We start from the raw sequence: 18426 nt of genomic DNA on the forward strand, positions 1-18426 counted from the left end.
AGAGAGAGAGAGAGAGAGAGAGAGAGAGAGAGAGAGAGAGAGAGAGAAAGAGAGGCATTGCTTCATATTCCAAATTTTGAGGGACCCAAGTTAATGGGAGGTGAGTATTGACTTAAGGAGTGGTGAAGATAGGAGGAAGGATAGGACATTCTAAAATAGACCTAATGCTTATGTATTTATATCCATACATTCCTTTAATATCACCAAAAGGCAGCCAAATTTTTTTTCCCCAATTCCCCTCCCTTCATGGTTACCCACATATATCCCATAGGCTTTTATATATGTGTGTGTGTGTGTGTGTGTGTGTATATTTTTTTTTTGGTGTGTACCATCTTTCCTTCTTCATGGCTGCCTTTTATATATTTTTAAAATTTATTTTATTCTAAACTTAAAAAATAAAACAAGTGTTTTTATAGCATAGTAGAATACACACACACACACACACACACACACATACTTGAACTTTTTAAAAATTTTAAAGGCCCAGTTCTCTGAGGCCCTTTGCTAGAAACCTGCCTCCAAGTTGACATTGACTCATGACACAACACTCTTTGAGGGCTTTGTCATTCAACCAGTTTTGAATTGAGCTAAATGTATTGTCACTGAGCCTGTAATCTACCATTTTGTCTATGAGGATAGCATATGAGACTTGATCAAATATTTTGCTGAAAATAAATGAAGATATGCTGTATCTATAGAATTTCTTTAACCTACTAATTTTGTGACTGTGCCAGAAAAGAAAATGAATTTGGTTTTGAGTGATTTATTCCTGATGAAGCCATGCTGGCTTTTAGTGATCACAGCTTCTCTTTCTAACTGCTAATAAACTACCTAGAATTTTTCCTGAGGATCAAAGTTCAGCTCACAAGTCTATGGTTTTTCTTTTCCTTTTTCAAAATCAGTACAATATTTCCTGCACTCCAGTCTTTCGGTAGCCTTTTCTCCCATTTTCCAGGATCTCTGAAAGTCTACCTACAGTGAGTGGCTCAGCAATTATATCTCCCAGTTGTTTTCTCAATAGCTTTAGGTTTCCTTTCTCCAGGCTTAACAATGTGAAGTCATTAAGGGAAGCTAGATGCTCCCTTAGCCTCCTCTAAGATAATCGAGTTTCAACTTCCTTTAAAATATTTTTTATTCTCTATTTTCTATTTTGAAGATCCATTTATTTGACAGAGAATACAGAAGCAAAATGGAAATTGAGTAATTAGCATCCTGCCTGACAATTATTGCCATCTAATCCTCTCATCCACAATGGAGCTGATGGGCCCTTAATGTTATCTGTGGCTTTCCTAGGCAGCCCCAGTTCATTTGGAGCTTCAACACTCCTTGTAGTTGTGATTAATCTCATTAATCTCATCTGTATTCAATTATCTGCTTTCATTTTCTATTTGATCTGAGATGGTCAGTGAGTTCCCTGTGTAGCCACATTCAACTGTTTTTCCTTATCATTGGAATTGTTTCTGTAGTTGTCTTCAGATTTTATTTTTTAGAGTTTCCCATCCCTCACTTCCTTTATAGCATTTTAGGCCATGGGATCATAGGAAGAAAGGAAACAAGAAATTTATTAAGCACCTACTATATGCTAGGCACTATGTAAAGCACTTAACAAATATTATCTGCTTTGATTCTCACAACAACCCTGGGAGGTATGTGCTATTATTATCATACCCATTTTATAACTGAGGGAGCCCAGGGTCACACAGTTAGTAAGTGACTGAGGCATGATTTAAATACAGGTCTTCTTGACTCCAAATCCAGCACCCTATCCTCTGAGCCACTTACCTGCCTCATAAGAACATAGATTTAGAGATGAAAAGGACTTTAAATACCATTAATCCAACCTTCTCATTTTACAGATGAAGAAATTGAGGCCCAAAGAGGTTAGGTGACTTGCCTAACTAAAGTCACACAGTTATGGTGTCAATGACACCATGCCCACAGCATTGTAGATGCTACAGATTCTTTCTCTCAACCACCTGAGAACTGCTCTCCTGAAATCTCAGGTGTGTCAGACCCTGCTCACCTAGGCTTCTCTGTCACAAATTCTAAACCCTGAGGTTTTCATCATTTCTTCCTGACAAGTTGCTCATTGTTGATAAGAATCTCACTCAGAATAGCACCTTCCCTCTTAAACACTTTGTGGAGAATGAAATTATTAAGGCAAATGAAGAAGGTTATCAGTTGCTTTCTTTTGATCAGGGAACAGACTCCAGCAGATGTTTGGGTAATTGAAGTCCCGCATTCCTGCTGTGTGGTGCCAGTCTGGGAGGTTTGTGATCTATTTCCTAAACTACTCCCCTCTTTGCTTCTGTCCAAGTGGGTGTGTAGCAGCCTCTCACAATAATAATTCTTCTTTTTCTCTTTCTATTTGAATTCCTCTGAGGGTTCTTCACTAAGTTTGTGCCTCCTAGTTCATTACTTTTTTGGGGGGAGGGGAGGGGAGCATATCCTTTTAAAATACAAGCTTTACCCTTCACAGGGGCATCTGGTGGCATAGTGGATAGAGCACTGGACCCACAGTCAAGAAGATCTGTGCTCAAATTTGGCTTTAAGCACTCACTAGCTGTGTGATCCTGGGCAAGTCACTTAACCGTCATGTGCCTAAGTTTCTTCAACTGTAAAATGGGAATAATAATAGCACTTACCTTGCAGATTGTTAGTAGGATCAGATGAGATAATATCTATGAAAACCATTTAGCACCATGCCTGGCACATAATTTCGTTGTGTCTCACTCTTCATGACCCCATTTGGGGTTTTCTTGGCAAAGATTCTAGGGTGATTTGCTATTTCTTTTTTCAGTTTATTTTGCAGATGAGGAAACTGAGGCAAATAAGATTAAATGACTTGCCCAGGGTCACACAGCTAGTCAGTGTCTGAGATTAGATTTGAACTCAGGAAGACGAGTCTTCCTGGTTCCGGGCCTGGCACTTTGTCCATTACACCACTTAGCTGCCCTGACACATAGTAGGCACTATATAAATGTTTACTGGGACAGCTAGGTGGTGCAGTGGATAGAGCACCAGCCCTGAAGTCAGGAGGACCTGAGTTTAAATCTGGCCTCAGACCAAATACTTGACACTTACTAGCTGTGTGACCCTGGGCAAGTCACTTAACCCCAATTGCCTAAAGATTAAAAAAATTTTTTTTAAAAAAATACGTGTTTATTACCTTTCCCTTCTCCTCTTTCTTTCCCTACACATTCCTACCTTCCTGATTCAATCTGATAAGCATTTATCAAGGGCAAAGTGCCATGCTTTGTTCTTAAGATACAAAGACACAAATGAAAAGTTTCTACCCTGAAGGAGTTTTCTATAGCCATATTCTAGTCGTGCATTCTAGTCTACCAAGTTTCAGTTATATCTTTGAAGTGAAATTTTCCCCTCTTATGTTAGTGTCATTAGTTCACTCTTTTATTACCCATACTTTGTCTGTAAGCCATGAGATTGTTAGCTTACTCGCTTCTTGGACTGTCTCTTGTGAATTACTAGGCCTCTCTACTGCTATTCTTATTACTGTGTGGTAGCTACTACTTCTTACATTTGACTTTTGTTATTGTTCAGTCATTTTTAGTTGTGTCCCAGCCTTTGTGACTCCATTTGGGGTTTTCTTGGCAAAGACACTAGATTGGTTTGTCTTCTCCTTCTCCAGTATATCTATTTTGTTAGGTAATCAGAGGTTAAGTGATTTGGCCAGGGTCAAACAACTCGGAAATGTCTAAAGCTGGATTTACACTCAGGTCTTCCTGACTCCAGGCCCAGTGTTCTATTCACTGAGCCACCAGCTGCTTCAATATTTAACTTGGTAGATATAATTGGACTGTTTTCTTCCTTCTTTATATATGACATCTTAAAACCTCATGAAGCCTGCTTTCCATTCTAAGGAGTCTTTTGTAAACTGACCTATTTAAATGAGTAGAACTATCATACCTGTGCCTGATTATATTGTACATACTACCAACGCAAATCTTATGTCTCTGCTTTATGTCACCTGCATAAGACAGTTTTCCCAGGACTCTAGTTCTTTCTGTGTGGAGATCGATACTTGAGCCATGGTCCTTAGGTTTGAGTCTTGGCTCTGTCAAGGGAACTAATGAAAAGAAATGCAGCAGAAGGTGGCCTAGCTGTTCCAGATCTTAAATTGTATTATAAAGCAGCAATCATCAAAAGTGTTTGGTACTGGCTAAGAGATAGAGTGGTGGATCAGTGGAATAGGTTAGGTAAGCAAGACACAGTAGTCAATGACTATAGTTATCTACTGTTTGATGAACCCAAAAACCCCGGCTTCTAGGATAAGAACTCACTATTTGACAAAAACTACCAGGAAAACTAGAAAAGAGTGTGGAAGGCATAGGCATAGACCAAAATCTCACACCATATACCAAAATAAAGTCAAAATAGGTATAAGATTTAGATATAAAAACTGATACTATAAGCAGCCTGGCAGAGCAAGGAATAGTTTACCTGTCAGATTTATGGAGAACTGAAGAATTTATGACCAAACAAGAGATAGAGAACATTATGAAATGCAAAATGAATAATTTTGATTACATTAAATGGAAAAGTTTTTGCACAAACAAAGCCAATGCAACCAAGATTAGGAGGGAAGCAGAAAACTGGGAAAGACTTTTTACAAGTGTCTCTGATAAGGGCCTCATTTTTAAAATATATAAAGAACTAAATCAAATTTGTAAGAATATGAGTCATTCCCCAATTGATAAATGGTCAAAGGATATAAACGAGCAATTTTCAGATGAAGATGAAGCTATCTATAATCATATGAAAAAATGCTCTAAATCACTATTGATTAGAGAAATGCAAATCAAAATAACTCTGAGGTACCACATCACACCTATCTGATTAGCTAATGTGATAAAACAGGATAATAATAAATGTTGGAGAAGATGTGGGAAAATGGGAACACTAATGCATTGTTGGTAGAATGTGAACGGATCCAACAATTTTGGAGAGCAATTTGGAACTATGCCCAAAGGGCTATAAAATGTGCATACTCTTTGACACACTTCTTGGGCTGTATCCCAAAGACATAATAAAATGTGAAAAGGACCCACATATACAAAAATATTTATAGCAGCTCTTTCTGTAGTGGCAAAGAATTGGAAATTGAGGGGCTGTCCATCAATTGGGGAATGGCTGAACAAGTTGTGGTATATGAATGTAATGGAATACTCTTGTGCCATAAGAAGTGATGAGCAGGCAGACCTCAGAAAAACCTGGAAAGACTTGTATGGACTGATGCTGAGTGAAGTGAGCAGAAAAAGGAGAAAGTTTTACACAGTAACAACCATGTTGTGTGATGACTAACTTTGCTAGACTTAGCTCCTCTCAGCCATGCAAGGATCTAAGATATCTCATGATGTCTCATGATGGAAAATGCTATCCACATCCAGAGAAAGAACTATGGAGTCTGAATGCTGATTGAAGCATACTATTTGCTATTTTTTTCTTCTGTTTTGTTTTGTTTCTTTTTTCTTGTGGTTCCTCCTATTGTTTCTAATTCTTCTTTACAACATGACTAATGTGCAAATATGTTTAATAGGAATGTATATGTAGAGCCTATATCAGATTACATGCCATCTTAGGAAGGGAGGTAGGAAGGTAGGGGGAGAAAATTTAAAACTCAAAAGCTTATGGAAGTGATTGTTGAACACTAAAAATAAATTAATCAATAAAAAAAGAAACTCAGACATTATCTCAAAGCTGTTCAATTAGGTGTGTTTTGGAAGGAAAAAGCTATTTGGGTTACAAAGCTCAAGTAATGAAGGGTCCCATTTCTAATCTCTGAACAGTGCCACCTTGCCCCCTGTTGTTATTACCTTTTTTAAAACTTTATTAAAATGACTAAGAAGCAATTGAGTAGAAACGTGATGACTATAAAGTAAGCTTTTCAAAGAGATTGGTATCTGAGTATAATTTGACATTTTTATTGCCTAACCACTCTTGTTCAACTATCTAATGATTGGACTATTGTAATTCCCTTGTAATTTTGGTCTCTTTGAATCTAGTCTCTCTTTCTTTTAAACCATTCTAATTCATACTTTAAAGATAAGGAATATAAAAAAGGAAATTGTGTGAGGGAGAGATAAGGGTGGTTTAGGAGAAAGTTCTAGGGCTGGTCTGTGTATAAGAAACCAAGGAGGACTATGTAAGGACCGAAACTAGGAACTAAGATAAATACTAGAGATTAAACTTGCTATTCTTTAAGTTATGAGTACACATTATGTTTCCCAAATGATTGCACCATCTAGAGAAAAGGGATTACTGTGTTGGATGACCGGCAGTTAGCAAGGCATAAATTCAGAGTTTGACATGGAAGGCTTGTAAGGAATAATCAAAGGGATAGGTCAGCCACAGAAGTTATATCGGCACTAGGGTTCTGGGATAAGAAATGATTTAGATTTAGGCCAGATGGCAGTATTTGGAAAGAGGCAGTACCTTTGGGTTAGGAATTAGTTATAAGCATCAGGTAGTTCTTATAGGTCAGAGCCAGGAAGTAGTTTGGAAGTCTATGTAGTCAGGCAATTGGTTACCTAACCCAGACAAGAAAAGTGAGGAATAAAGGATCACCAGGATCTGAGCAAGGAATATGGGCAAGAGGTTTAGGGTAGCAAGAAGGGTGTATGATATTGCACCAAAAGCATTATAAACTGGAGCTGCCTCTTTATTTCCAGACAAGGAAAGGGACTGGCTTCCAAGGGCTGTATTTGGGAATGCATGTTGAGAAAACTGACTTTGAGGAGCAATCCAGACAGAGAAATAGGGCAGGGCTTTGCAGCAGGTGTGTATATATTACTTTCCCTAACAAGTAACAAGTATTTTTAAAAGGAAAATTATAATTCTGTCTCTCCCACTACTGTACTCCTCCTCTCAGTTGAGCAAATTAAAAAAAAACCCACAAAAAATAAATCCTTCAGTAGACTGGCAAAACAAATCTTAATATTAGTGATTTATATCTCTCTCTGCATTGTTAAGCTCTTCATTCTCTGTCATGAGATAAGTGGGTGATGTGTTTCATCTTTGCTCTTTTGGGCTTGTGGTTTATCACTGTGTTGATCAGAATTTTAAAGTCTTTCAAATTTATTTTTCCTCTATGATGTTATCATGCTATTATTCTTGTTCTACTTACTTCATTCTGTATCAGTTCATAAAGGTCTCCCCAGTGTCCTTTGAAATTGTCCATTTCATAATTTTTTAGGCATAGTATTCTGCTATTCTCATATACCACAATTTGTTTAGCCATTCCCTAAAAGTAAGGACCACACCCCCCCCTTTAAATATCCAATTTTTGGCTATCTCAAAAAAAGCTGCTTTGTTTTGTACATAGAGTGTCCTGGAAGATGGCAGAGAGAGGGCAGGAAGTTGCCTGAGCTCTTCCCAGTTTACCTCAGAAACAACGTTAAATCAAGGCTCTAAAAGAATTCTGGAGTGACAGAATCCACAAAAAGATGTAATGAAACAATTTTCTAGCCCAAGATAACTTAGAAGGACTTCAGGAAAGGTCTGTCTTACTTGGCTAAAAGCGGAGGGGAGCACGTGGTGTGGAAGACTTGGGTAAAAGGGGAGTGGAGCAAGCCAGTGGAAGGCTCTTAGCCACAGTACAGATGAGCAACCTAAGCCCCTCAGTCTTGGTTCAGCTGGCCTGTGATATAGGAGGTCAGCTATGAGGCCTTTAACCCCAGTGCAGAAGGCAAACTGCCAGCCTTGGAACCCAGGGCACAACAGGTGTGACTAGGCCAGGCCACCCCAGTGCAGTGGGCCAGCTGCCAGCACCTGAGGCCCCAGTGCAGCAAGCTAGTGATCGGGTCCCTGGTTCCCAGCACAGTACCCCCTGAACTACAGGAGCAGAGCTTACCTTTTAAAAAAATGAGCAAAAAAACAAAAAAGAGCCCTGACCATAGAAAGCTCCTATGGTGACAGGGAAAATCCAAACACAAACACAGAAGAGGACAATAATGTCAAAATGCCTACACGAGAAGCCTCAAAGGGGAATATGAATTGGACTGAAGCCCAAAAAGTCCTTTTGGAAGACCTCAAAAGAAGATTTCAAAAATCAAGTAAGAGAAGTAGAAGAAAAATTGGGAAAAGAAATGAGAATTATGCAAGAGAATTATGAAAAAAGAGTCAATAGCTTGGAAAAGAAAGCACAAAAGTTGACTGAAGAAAATAACTCCTTTAAAAGTAGTATTGGTCAAATAGGAAAGGAGGAACAAAAGCTAACTGAAGAAAACAATTCCTTAAAAATTGGAATTGAGCAAGTAGACGCTAATGACTCTAGGAGACATCAAGAATCGGTCAAACAAAATCAAAAGAATGAAAAAAAATAGAAAAAATGTAAAATACCTCATTGGAAAAACAACTGAGCTGGAAAATAGATCCAGGAGAGACCATTTAAGGATTATTGGACTACCTGAAAGTAATGATCAAAACAAAACAAAACAAAACAAAAAAGAAAACAAAAAACAGAGCCTGGATAGCATCTTTCAAGAAATTATCAAGGAAAACTGCCTTAATATCCTAGAATCAGAGGGTAAAATAGTAATTGAAAGAATCCACTGATCACCTCCTGAAAGAGATACCAAAATGAAATCTTCAGGGAATATTGTGGTCAAAATCCAGAACTATCAGGTCAAGGGAAAAATTCTGTAAGCAGCCAGAAAGAAACAATTCAAATATCAAGGAGCCATAGTCAGGATCATACAGAACTTAGCAGCTTCTCTGTTAAAGAATCAGAGGGCTGGGAATATTATATTCTAGAAGGTAAAGGAGACTACCCAGCAAAATTGAGTATAATCTTCCAGGATAAAAGATGGGTATTCAATGAAATGGGGGACTTTCAAACTTTCTTGATGAAAAGACCAGAGATGAACAGAAAATTTGATATTCAAATACAAGACTTCAAGAGAAGCATAAAAAGGTAAACAGGAAGAAAAAAACCATGGTATTCAATAAGGTTAAACTGTTTACACCTCCACATGGGAAGATGATATTGTAATTCCTAAGAACTGTATCTCTATCAGGTCAGTTAGAAAGAGTATACTTAGGCAGAGGGTGTGTGTATAACTTAACTTTGATGTGATGATAAAAACATTAAGGGGTGAAAAATGGGTTGTACTGGGAAAAGAGGAAAGGGGAACTCAGAATGAGGTAAATTACACCACATGAAGAGGCATGAAAGACTTTTTATGGTAGAGAAAAAGAAAGGAGTTGTGAGCATTATTTGAACCTTACTCTCATCAGATTTGGCTCAAAGTGGGAATAACATACAGACTCAGTTGGGTAAAGAAATCTATCTTACCATAGGGAAATAGGAGAGGAAGGGAAAAATAAAAGAAGGGGGTTAATAAAAGGTAGTGTAGATTGAGGGAGGTGTTGGTCAGAAGCAAAACACTGGTGAGGAGGGACAGGGGGTGAAAGGAAAGAGAAAAAAGTATGAACAGGGGAAAAATAGGATGGAGGGAAATACATATTTAGTAATCATAACTGTGAATGTGAATGGGATGAACTCTCCCATAAAATTGAGGCAGATAGCAGAGTAGCTTAAAAATCAGAATCCTACAATATGTTTTTTACAAGAAACACATTTGAAGCAGAGACACACACACAGAGTAAAGGTAAAAGGCTGGAGCAGAATGTATTATGCTTTAGCTGAAGTGAAAAAAGCAGGGGTAGCAATCCTAATCTCAGACAAAACAATGCAAAAATAGATTTAATTAAAAGAGACAAGGAATGAAACTACTTTTGCTAAAAGGCGCCATGGGCAATGAAGTAATATCAATACTAAACATATATGCACCAAATGGTATAGTATCCAAACTCATAGAGGAGAAGTTAAGTGAGTTACAGGAAGAAACAGACAGCAAAACTATACTAGTAGGGGGCCTCCACCTCCTCCTCTCAGGACTAGATAAATCTTACCACAAAACAAAAAAAAAATTAAGGAGTTGAATAGAGTTTTAGAAAAGTTAGATATGATAGACTTCTGGAGAAAACTGAATGAGGATAGAAAGGAATATACTTTTTTCTCAGCAGTACATAGCCCTACACAAAAACTGTCCATATATTAAGGCATAAAAACCTCATTATCAAATGCAGAAAGGTGGAAATATTAAATAGATCCTTTTCAGATAATGATACAATAAAAATTACATGTAATAAAGGGCCATTGAAAGACAGATTAAAAATTAGTTGGAAACTAAATAATCTAATCTTAAAGAATGAGGATTGTTTAGGAAACTAAGTATTCTAATCCTAAAGAATGAGGAATGTTCAAGCAACAAATCATAGAAACAATAATAATTTCATCGAAGAGAATGATGATAATGAGACAACATACTAAAATTTATGGGATACTGTCAAAGCAGTACTTAGGGGATATTTTATATCTCCAAATGCCTACATGAATAAAATAGAGAAAAAGCAGATCGATGAATTGAACATGCAATTTAAAACGCTAGAAAAAGAACAAATTAAAAATCCCCAATTAAACACTAAATTAGAAATTCTGAAAATCAAAGGAGAGATTAATAAAATTGAAAGAAAACTATTGAACTAATAAATAAAACTAAGTGCTGGTTTTATAAAAAAAAACAGTAAAATAGATAAATCTTTGGTTAATTTGATTAAAAAAAAGAAAGAAGAAAACCAAATTATAAGTATTAAAAAATAGTCCATTCGCTACCAATGGAAAAAAAAATTAAAGCAATAATAGGAGCTATTTTGCCCAACTGCTTGCCAATAAATCTGACAATCTAAGCAAAATGGCTAAATATTTACAAAAATATAAATTGTTCAGATCAACAGAAGAGGAAATAAAATGCTTAGAAAAAGAAATTGAATAAGCCATCAATGAACTCCCAAAAAAAAGTTTCCAGAGCCAGATGGATTTACAAGTGAATTCTGCCAAACATTTAAAGAACAATTAATTCTAGTACTATATGAAGTATTTAGAAAAATAGGTGATACAAATATGGTGCTGATACCAAAATTAGGCAGAGCCAAAACAGAAAGAAAATTATAGACCAATTTCCTTAATGAATATTGATGCAAAATGTTTAAATAAATATTAGCAAAGAGATTATAACAATTTATCTCCAGGATAATACACTATGATGAGGTAGGATTTATACCAGAAATGCAGGGCTGGTTCAATATTAGGAAAGCTTAGCAAAATTGATCATATCAATAAAAAAAAACCCAACAGAAATTTGATTATCTCAATTGATGCAGGAAAAGCTTTTTGACAAAATACAGTACCCATTCCCATTAGAAACACTAGAGAGCATAAGAATAAATGGACCTTTCCTTTTGATAAGTATTATTTATCTAAAACCATCAGCAAGCATTATCTGTAATGGGGATAAGGTAGAAGCATTCTCAATAAGATCAGAGGTGAAACAGGGATGCCCATTATCACCATTATTATTCAATATTGTACTAGAAAAGTTAGCTTTAGCAATAAGAAAAGAAAAAAAAATCGAAGGAGTTACAATAGGCAATGAAGAAATAAAACTATCACTCTTTGCAGATGAGATGATGATATATTTAGACAGTCCTAGAGAATCAACTCCAAATAATTAACAACTTTAGCAAAGTTGCAGGCTGTAAGATAAACCCATATAAATCATCAGTATTTCTACATATTACCAACAAAGTCCAGCAGTAAGAAATAGAGAGAAATTCCATTTAAAATTACTGTAGGCTATATAAAATATTTGGGAGTCTACTTGCCAAGACAAACCCAGGAACTATATGAACATAATTAAAAAACACTTCACACAAATTAAGTCAGATCTAAACAATTGGAAAAAAATATCAATTGCTCATGGGTAGGCTGAAATAATATAATAAATACCTAAATTGATTTACTTATTCAGTGCCATACCAACCAAAGTACCAAATATTATTTTATAGAGCTAGAAAAAAATAACAAAATTCATCTGGAAGAACAAAATGTCAAGAATATAAAAGGAATCAATGAAAAAATGCAAAAGAAAGTGGCCTGGTCATACCAGATCTAGAACTATATTATAAAACAGCAATCATCAAAACTACTTGGTACTGGCTAAGAAATAAGGTGGTGGATCAGTGGAATAGATTGGGAACACAAGACACAGAATTCAATGACTAAAGTTATCTACTGTTTGATAAACCCAGAGACTCCAGCTTCTGGATAAGAACTCACTATTTGACAAAAACTTCTGGGAAAACTGGAAAATAGTTGGACAGAAACTAGGCATAGACCAAGATCTCATGCCATATACCAAGATAAGGTCAAAATGGGTATATGATTTAGACATGAAGGGTGATACCATAAGCAAATTAGGAGAGCAAGGAATAGTTTACCTGTCAGATCTATAGGAAAGGGAAGAATTTATGACCAAGTAAGAGATAGAGAACATTATGAAATACAAAATGGATAGTTTTGATTACAATTAATTAAAAAAGTTTTGCACAAACCCAAGCAGTGCAACCAAGATTAGAAGGAAAGCAGAAAAATGAGAAACAAGTTTTATAGCCAGTGTTTCCGATAAGGGCCTCCTTTCTCAAATATGTAGAAACTGAGTCAAATTCATAAGAATACAAGTCATTTCTCAATTGATAAATGGTTAAAGGATATGAACAGGCAGTGTTCAGATGAAGAAAATAAAGCTATCTATAGTCATATAAAAATGCTCTAAATCACTATTGATTAGGTAAATACAAATTAAAACAACTCTGAGGTACTACCTCACACCTATTAGATCAGCTAATATGACAGAAAAGGAAAATGATACATGTTGGAGAAGATGTAGAAAAATTGGAACACTAATGTCTTGTTGGTGGAGTTGTGAACTGATCCAGCCATTCTGGAAAGCAATTTGGAACTATGCCCAAAGGGCTATAAAAATGTGCATACCCTTTGATCCAGCAATACTACTACATCATAAAAAAGGGAAAAGGACCTGCTTGTACAGAAATATTTATAGCAGCTCTTTATATGGTAGCAAAGAATTGGAAATTGAGGGGCTGTCCATCAATTGGGGAATGGTTGAACAAGCTGTGGTATATGAATGTAATGGAATACTATTGTTCCATAAGACATGATGAGCAGGCAGATTTCATAAAAACCTGGAAAGACTTACACTGATGCTGAGTGAAGTAAGCAGAACCAGGAGAACACTATACAATAACAGTAACATTGTGCAATAATCAACTATGATAGTCTTAGCTCTTCTCAGCTATACAATAATCCAAGACAATTCGAAAAGACCCATGATGGAAAATGTGTCCACATCCAGAGAAAGAACTATGGAGTCTAAATACAGATCAAAGCATATCATGTACCATGATTTGGTAACTTTCTGTTCCAAATTGATTTCCAGTATAGCTTAGACAATTCACAGCTCTACCAATAGTGTTCATGTGCCTGTTTTCCCACTGCCCCTCCAACATTTGTCATTTTCCTCTTTTGTCATCTTTTCAAGTCTGATAGGTGGGAGGTGGAACTCCAAAATTGTTTTAATTTTGCGTTTCTCGAATTGTTAGAGATTTAGAACATTTTTTTTTTCATTCTGCCTTTGAAAACTACTTGTTCATACTCTTTGACCATTTATCTATTGGAGAATGATTCTTAGTCTTATAAATTTGAATCAGTTCCTTGTATGCCTTGCAAATGAGACTTTTATCAGAGAAACTTGTTGAAATTATTTTTTCCCAGTTCCCTGCTTCTCTTCTGATTTTTACTGCGTTAAGTGTGTGTGTATGCGTGTAAAAATTAAATGTCAGTTAGAGGTCAGTAAAAATATAGATTTAAATTTTTCCCCATCTAAATTCTTGGACCTCCTGAAATCAATCCTCTAGATTGGGAACCCCTGTTCTAGACCACTGATCCTCAGATGTTCCTAATCTGGATTTCTAATTTCTGTGACACCATTAACTTGAGAGTTAAACTTCCAGCTCAAAATTTCCTGGGGATTAGGAGCTATAATTAGGAAAGCTTGTAGAAAGTGAGTGGGAAAGAACAGTACAAAAGTTGTCAGAAATTAAAGAAGATTGGAGTCTACACTGAAACAAATAATTGTGACTAGCCTGTCTGTCAGATACTATCACTGATACATACTGATATTTATCAGTACAGAGCCCCTAAGCTAACAAATGAGAAAATCTGACTATATTTCTGGGAGAATATGCATAATAGATTGCTGGACCTTACTTAACCACCAGGTAATGCACTTGGATTGTTCGTTTCTCTTTTTGATACTGTGTTGTATAAAACATTGTTCCTCTGACCCTCCCCCCCAATCTGCCCCCCCACATTTGAACCGGGTTTATTGCATTGCTGGAAACTACATAAGAAAGCAAACAGTTCACTTGATATGGCAGCCATAGTTTTCCAACAATCAGTTGGGAAGGGCTAAGAACTCCACTCTTTTAGCTTTGAGATTTGAGTAGACAGTTGTGTGGCATAGTGGTTGGAGCACTGGACCTGGAGTCAGACACAGTCTATGTGATTCTGGGCAAATCACTTGACACCTCCCTAGCTTGTTGAGAGAATCAGTGAGGCTAACATAAATTTTATATAAATGCTTGTAATAATAATTATTATTATCATTATTACATGAGAGGCCTGAACCCCAGTAGGAACCAGGGAGAAAAAGGAGTTTTCCTGAAAACTTACAGAGTTCCCCATTGCTGCTACCCTGTAACATTTGATGTCATGTGAATGCATCTGAGAAGCATTGGTTTAGGCATCCTGGATTTTCCTTTGTTATTTTCAAGGTCAAGACACTGTGACAAGTTGTCACTTTAAATCTCATACAAGTACGTGATTACAAGATAAGCAAATTCACATGATCATTTTTTCTTTATAATCTAAAATGTCAATATAAAGTTGAATTTAAGCATTTGTCTTTAAAAATCCATTTTAAATAGAGCTTTAAAGAGGCAATCATCCTATCATCATTCAAAATAAAAAATAAACTTGATTTGCTTTGCAAATCCCTTTGAGTATACTAAGAAACTAATAAAAATAAGGAGTGAGGCTATAAGGTTAGATTAGAAAGGAGAGAGAAGGCAAATATCACACAGTAGAATAGCAAACAGATCATATCCTTTAAAAATTGCCAAGAGTAGGCAAAACCAGGGAGCAGTCAAATTTTTAAACCCAACCAGGGCTAGTGGCACAGTGTTAATTTGCATAATATTTTGCATAAATGTGCATATTGTGTTCCTAAATTCCAAACCCTAAGCATGAAAGCTGGAGTTATAAATGTTTTCAAAAGCCTATTAGATATTTCATGTATGCTATATCCTTTCCTTAACATTTTACTTTAAAATAATCAATTTATATCTATCCTAGGGTAAAAGAGATAGTAGTTGAAGGCTATTGGTTATTAACCTCTCCTACTGGGACATAGGAAATATTCTAGATCTTACTCAGACAGAATAGGAATTCTAGGCTCCTCTTAACTCTTTCTTTGGGCTTCTTAAGGACTAATGAGTATAAATGCCAGCAACTAAAACAATGTGTAATGTAGAATATGGTCATATTAATAACAGTGTATATAGAGTCCACACTTTTACATTACTAGATAGAATGTCTTTGAATATTTTTCAGTAACATATCATAACTTTCCCTTTAGAAAACTTGACTGAGTATTTACCCCTGCACAAATCTTTTCTCAGAAACCCTCCTGTGATTTCTACCCAGTCAAACAGCCATCCAAAGACTTCCTGAAGGTGTTGGGGGGGAAGGGAGGGAAGTACAGTAGCTCTATGATTCCATTACTATGAGGGAACTCCTTCCAGTGTGAAAACTTCCTCCAAAAATGCCACTTGGCAAGGCAAGAGTAACTTAAGTCTTAAATTGCCAGGGAGTACCGAAGGATTCAGCAGCTTGTACATGGTCACTCAAGTACCAGAAGTAGGGCAAACTCAGTCAAAGACTCCTGCAGCCTAATGGTAAAAATAAAATAAAATAATATTGTATTCTCATCCATTTGATTTACTGTAGAATTCCATATCAGGTTGAGTCAAATCAAGGAGAGAAATAGTTTGTTAGGAAGCCTGGGTTCGAATCCTGACCTCACCAATATGTGACCTTTGGACAGCACTTTATCTTTAAAATAGGAGGTCCAAATAAATGACCTCTAAGGTCCCTTCCAGCTCTAAGTTTGGTCTGTGATAATAAACTTGTGATTTGATGATTCCTTTTGAGAATTCTCCTCCAGAAAGAGAGCTATACCCACATAGAATTTTTTAGTTTACTTGCACTTAGGGAATAAAACAACTTGCCAATTTGGGGCACAGGGATTTCACTAGTACTGAAATCCTGGGCAAAATTCCTTTTTAAAATAAATCTATTTTTCCACCTCTGGAAAGAAAATCCCTCTGTATTAAACAATGAAGACATACTCTTGTCCTTGGTGTGGCTGCTGTCATGGGCAGTGGGGTAGTAGTACAGCTCTCCATTTGTAACTACCAGTTTGTGATAAATACTGAGACTACTAGTTTCACTGCCCCAGTACTTCTCTGTAAATGCTATATGTAATTTTAAAAAATCATCATTATTTTAAGTGTCATTTATGGAAAACACTGCTCCATAGGTAAGATGTTATTTGGGCCAAAAAAAAAAATTATTCCTTTTACATACTACAAGAAGTCTTCCTTTCCTCCTCTCTCACTACTTTCTATGCCATGCAATTGGTCTGTGTCCCTCTGCTCTTTTTCTGGGGTAATAATCTGTTCCATCCTCAAAGGAATAGGGTTGGAAATTCTGAAGCTTCTATTCCTTTTACTGATTCTATAAAAGTCTGTCCTTCGGAAAAAAGAATCATAACTGATTTTCTCCTAAAAAAAGATTTGAACTGCCATCATGTGAGACTGAACTCTATAAAGACTTTTCTTAAAATTTAGATTGGCTGCAGTTAAACCAATAGAGTAAAACCCAGTTTTAGTTATAGCTATGAAATGACATTATTCTAGAAATCATTCCTGCACAAATGCCAGAAAGCGTCATGATTTTTTGATTTAAACTTTTTCCAATTCCTTTTCCTGTGGTTCTCACCACATCTCAAGGCAGCTCATAACTGAATTATACCTATTAAAATGCATCGTTCTAAAGTTAATTCATGTGCCATAACATGTAATGATTTAAAATGTGTTTTTAACTCTTTGTTCTTTTTATTGGTTATTTTATGTTCTCTTAGAGACTTGGATTTCTGCCCATCTTTTTCCCTCACCTTTCTTCATTCTTGTTCATCAGTTCCACATCAGTCTGAGCTGATTTGCATTAATTCCAATTCCTCCTTTACAATTGCTAGGGGAAGATTAATTCTCTTGGGTTGTGTATATTATCAACTGTGTTTGAATTCCAAGGGAACTAGAATGAAGGTTAATAATTGAGGAGGAAAAAGATGAATTCAAATTAAAGCTTTAAATATCTTGAAAAAAAAGAGATTGGGGCTAGTGCTATAAATCAATTGAGCATTTATTAAGCACCTACTATATGTCAGGTACCGTGCTGAGTTATAAAGTTACTGAGTTAACAAAGACAAAAATGGAACAATCCTTACCCTCAAGGAGTTTACATGTAATTGGACAAAACCACTTGTACACATACTATGAAATACATAGCTGACAATCAGGGGAAAACAGGATTTTGGAAAATTAAAATCAAATCTTAATTCCCTCCCCAACCATGTTGAGAGAAATATTGTTTCATAGTTCAGCAATTTCACTTAGATAATTCAAAGTCAATGACTATCATTACCTCCCTTTCATAATTTTAGAGGAGATTCAATTTTCACTTCAATATTCAATTCAAAATATTTGAAGAATTGCAGGTGTGTCTATTGACCTTGAATTGAAGTAAATGGATTCCCTTGAACATGGAGTCTCACAAACAATTAAGACCTAAACCTTTTATTGGTTAAAATCCTGTCCATAAATAATATACTAGCAAGTTTGTAGCCATCACTTGATCTGTGGTGCTCTCTGGTTTATAGGTTTCTTAATTCAGTAGAACCCTGGGGTCACAAAAATTTGGCATGACTGAAATGACTCAGCAGCAACAACATAGCATGTGATTGGGCAACTAGGTGGCAAAGTAGATAGAGTACTTATCCTAAATTCAGGAAGGCTTGTGTTCTTGAGTTCAAACCTGGCCTCAGACATTTACTATTTGTATGCCCCTCAGCAAATCACTTCCCCCATTTGCCTTAATTTCCTCATCTGTAAAAAGAGCTGGAGAAGGAAAAGGCAAACCACCCCTTACATCTTTGACAAGAAAATCCCAAATGGGGTCCTGAAGAGTCGGACACAACTGAAATGCTTGAATATAGCATGTGATTACATGAGTTTCATAGAATCATAGGGTTGAGGGAAATTACTATTATACTATTTTATTATTAACTTATTATTAATTTGTGA

This window comes from Vombatus ursinus, unplaced genomic scaffold (genome assembly GCF_900497805.2).
Source record: "Vombatus ursinus unplaced genomic scaffold, bare-nosed wombat genome assembly UNPS02014791.1, whole genome shotgun sequence".
Classification (NCBI taxonomy): domain Eukaryota; kingdom Metazoa; phylum Chordata; class Mammalia; order Diprotodontia; family Vombatidae; genus Vombatus; species Vombatus ursinus.